Source organism: Triticum dicoccoides, chromosome 1B (genome assembly GCF_002162155.2).
Source record: "Triticum dicoccoides isolate Atlit2015 ecotype Zavitan chromosome 1B, WEW_v2.0, whole genome shotgun sequence".
NCBI classification, from domain to species: domain Eukaryota; kingdom Viridiplantae; phylum Streptophyta; class Magnoliopsida; order Poales; family Poaceae; genus Triticum; species Triticum dicoccoides.
Window position 1 is genome coordinate 503394286 of NC_041381.1, and position 4625 is coordinate 503398910.

Consider the following 4625-nt stretch of genomic DNA (forward strand, 5'->3'; position numbering starts at 1 on the left):
CGGCGCCCCGAGGCACCCGCCTCCGCACGCCTCCCCGTGCTCGGGAGCCGCCACCGCCTCCTCGACCGGGAGCACCGGCCTCGCCAGCCTCCGCCCGCCCCGCTCGTCGCGACTCCCTGCCGGCGCCTCCGCCTCCGGCCAGATCCGGTCCAGGAGCGACCGGATCCAGCCCCTCCCCCCGCGCTCCGGCGACTCCTCCCCGTCCAACTCCGGCAGCCGTGCCGCCCCGTCTCCGGCGTTCCTCGGGAGCCGTGCCCGATCCAGATCCGGTCAAACGAGGTTGAATTTTTGCCCAAGTCCCCGTAGTTTTTTTTGACATTATCATGCCATGTCCATCGCATCATATCTCTACATCCGTAGCTCCGTTTTGTGCGTGTAATATGTCAAATTGTTCGTCTCAACGAGTACTTCATTTCACTCCATTGCATCATCTTCATTTGAGCTCATCTTGATGCCTGAATCGTCGTTGCAAGAGTGCTTCATGATGTTGTCTGCTGTCTGTTAACAGAACTTGCTCATTTGTCATTTTTGCCATGTTTGATGTGTGCATCCTATGAGGTTGATGTCTACATGTGTTTTGATCTATGCCATGCCATCTTTACAGTGGTGTATGCCATGTATTTTTGTGATCAATGTGGTGTCTAGCAAAAGCATGCAAACTAGGTTTCGTGATGTTGCTGATTTTAGTCCCTGTTCTGCTGTTATTTTGATGCCATGTAAACTTGATGCAAAGAGAGATCCATGCATATTTTGTGATACTTCAATAAGGGTGTTTTGAACATATGGTTATGCTCTATCCATCCCTGCCCTTTGTTGCAATTATGGAGTAGTCTAGCATGTCATCTGCGTGCTCTACTTTTGCTACAAAATGTTTCCTGGCAGAATGTTTACATGTTATTCAATTTTGCCAAGGTTGTTGTAGTTTATCCTTGCATGCTATGAAATTGTTCTTGCCTTGGTTTGTTTCATAAACTGTCTTCTTGCTGATGCTATGCTTATCTTGTCATGCAATAACTTGTGGTGAGTGAATCGAGCTTGTTAAGTAGGGTACTTGCTGTTACTGTTTTGCTAGGCTGGATCTGTTATTTTGTGATGCTATGTAAACCTGCTGCTACAAGTCTTTCTATGCATAATCTGGAGATGTTCACTAAGGGTGTTTTGTTCTACATGTTATGTTCTATCCATACATGCCCCTGGTTGCATTTATAGCCTGCTGTAGCTTGTCGTAATCTTGCTCCAAAGTTGCTAAATAATGTTGCTGTCAGTCTGTTAACATTAAGTTCAGTTGTTGCCATGATTGTTGCTAGTGTTCCATGCACCCTATGAACTTGCTCTTGCCATGCTTAGCTTCATAAATATGTCTTCTTACTGTTGGTTGCCTTTCCATGCCATTTATTGCTCTGTGGTGAGTGGTACAAGCTCACCAACATGCCTACTTATTGTTGTTCCTGCCATGTATGAATATGTATTATAACTTGCTATGTTTACATGGGTGCCATAATATTTTTTGATCCTTTTTGGCTCATGGTCAGTAAAGGACTTTTTATCTATGCATTTAGTAGGTTCATTCCATGCCTTTGTTTGCCATGATAACTTCTTGTAGCATGTTGTTTGATAGCTCTAAACATTGCAACCTGATGTTAATTTCTGCAAAGTTTGAACTGTTATTATTTGGAATCTTGCCATGTGTGTTTTAGCAGGTTCTAGTGATTTCTGGAGATAGCTCAGTGTTCATGTTTTGTTATGCTTTACCTATATATCATGCCCATGCCTTTTGTTTTCTTGTTGAGGTCCTGTAGCATGTTGTTTTGATGCTTGCAATATGCCTAGTTGCTGTTTTGGACAGATTGTTGCCATATCTTGTAGTGTGTGTGTGTTGAACCGTTGCTCCGTTTTGAGTGTGCTCTATATGAAACTTGCTTGATTTTGCATATAGTTTCGTATTATCATGTTGAATCCTTGTTTTGGTGTGTTTTCTTGATGTTTGGGTGCATTTTGCATCAATGCCATGTTTAACTTGTTTTGCTCATATCTTCTAGGCCGTAGCTCCGAACTAAATGAACTTTATATGTAACTTGACTAGAATCTCATGTAGATCATCTTGGTGCATCTTAACTTGCTGTTTAACAACGTGAACATAAGGTTTATTCAGATCTGGACCAATTTCAAAGTATGCACATGAGGACTTACCGGAATTGTTATATGTTGTTCCCGGCCTCATTTAAACTTGCCTTGTTGTGTTGTTCTTGTTTGCATCATCTCTTGCCATGAGTAGCTTCATGTAGTCTTGTCATGCATCATACTTGTTTGTGCATCATGTCATGTTCATGTGTGGTGTGTTTACGATGTTGTGTGCTTCTTTCGATAGTTCCCGTTTCGTTGTGATCGTGAGGATTCGTTCGTCTACGCTTGGTTCGACTTCATCCGTTCATCTTCTTCATGGACTCGTTCTTCTTCCTTGCGGGATTTCAGGCAAGATGACCGCTACCATGGATCTCACTACTATCATTGCTATGCTAGTTGCTTCGTTCTATCGCTATGCCGCGTTACCTATCTTTTGCTCATCAAGCCTCCCAAATTGCCTTGAACCTCTAACCTTTGACACCCTCCCTGGCAAACCATTGCTTGGCTATGTTACCGCTTTGCTCAGCCCCTCTTAGAGCGTTGTTAGTTGCAGGTGAAGTTGAAGATTGCTCCATGGCGAATAGGATTTTGTTGGGATATCACAATATCTCTTATTTAATTAATGCATCTATATACTTGGTAAAGGGTGGAAGGCTCGGCCTTAAGCCTGGTGTTTTGTTCCACTCTTGCCGCCATCATACCGGTGTTATGTTCCCGGATTTTGCGTTCCTAACGCGGTTGGGTGATTTATGGGACCCTCTTGACAATTCGCTTTGAATAAAACTCCTCCAGCAAGGCCCAACCTTGCATGTTCATTTGAGCTCAACTTGATGCCTGAATCTTCGTTGCAAGAGTGCTTCGTGATGTTGTCTGCTGTCTGTTAACAAAACTTGCTCATTTGTCATTTTTTCCATGTTTAATGTGTGCATCCTATGAGGTTGATGTCTACATGTGTTTTGATCTATGCCATGCCATCTTTACAATGGTGTATGCCATGTATTTTTGTGATCAATGTGGTGACTAGCACAAGCATGCAAACTAGGCTTCGTGATGTTGCTGATTTTAGTCCTTGTTCTGCTGTTATTTTGATGCCATGTAAACTTGATGCTACAGAGAGATCCATGCATATTTTGAGATACTTCAGTAAGGGTGTTTTGAACATATGGTTATGCTCTATCCATCCCTGTCCTTGGTTGCAATTATGGAGTAGTCTAGCATGTCATTTTCGTGCTCTACTTTTGCTACAAAATGTTTCCTGGAAGAACATTTACATGTTATTCAATTTTGCCAAGGTTATTGTAGTTGATCCTTGCATGCTATGAACGTGTTCTTGCCTTGGTTTGTTTCATAAACATGTCTTCTTGCTGATGCTTGCTTGCGTTGAGTTCTTCTTCTGCTTCTTCTTCGATCAGGGATAGGTTCCAGGTCGGCAGCCTGGGCTAGCAGGGTGGATGTCGTTTGAGTTTATGTTTGTGTTTCATCCGTAGTCGGATGGTGCTCTTATGTATTGTGATGTTGTATTCGTGTGGCATTGTATGCCTTATGTATGTATCCCCATCTATTATGTAATGTTGATGTAATGATATCCACCTTGCAAAAGCGTTTCAATATGCGGTTCTATCCTTGGTGGGACCTTCGAGTCTCTTTAGGATAGTATCGCATATTGGGTGTGACAAGTTGGTATCAGAGCCTCGACCGACCTTAGGAGCCCCCTTGATTGATCGTATAGTTTGGCCGTTGTTAAGTCTAGAAGAAAACTGTTTTCGGAGTCTAGTTATATCGGAGAGTAGGAATTCTTTTTACTCCTCAGCCCCTTCGTCGCTCTGGTCAGGAATCTTGACGTAGGTGTTTTCAATTACTCCTCTTCCCCTTCAAATTTTTCTTTAGGATCACGTAGTTGGTTTTCCGATCATTGGTTCTCAGCTCTTTTCATCTGGTGCATTTCTCGTCAAGTCGACTCGAGCCTCTTCATCATTGATTTCATTCCTCAGTTGTTTTCTTTTTCCCACCCGCCCGCCACTTCTTCTTCTTGGAACCAAAGTCCGTAATCGAGTATCCATCCTACTCGCGTGAAGTCTTTGCTTTCTTTCCTCAATGATTTCAACCGATGTTCTCTATTCAAGATATTCGTCGGTTCCCCCTCCCGAGTTGCCTTTGTTTTTCCCGCCCTCCCATCCTTTTTCTTCCCGGAGTCTGACTCTCTCTCAACCATCTATCTCATTCATGCAGAACCTCTTCAGTCTTTCGTAAATCATTTCAACCGATGAATTCTCGTCTCGGTGGAAATTCTTCATCTCTTTTCTTTTCCGGTGGATTCAATTCCATTTTCGGTAGTGATTATATTCTTTTCCGTAGCTCAAGTGTTTTCCTTGCTCGTTTTCCTCTCGCCATTTTATCCTTCCGGAGTGCTAAAGACATTTCAAGAGATTCATCTGTGTTCGAATTAATTCGAGGTTGTGACCTCATTCAAATATTTCAATTGTTCCGGTGCTTCATCTATC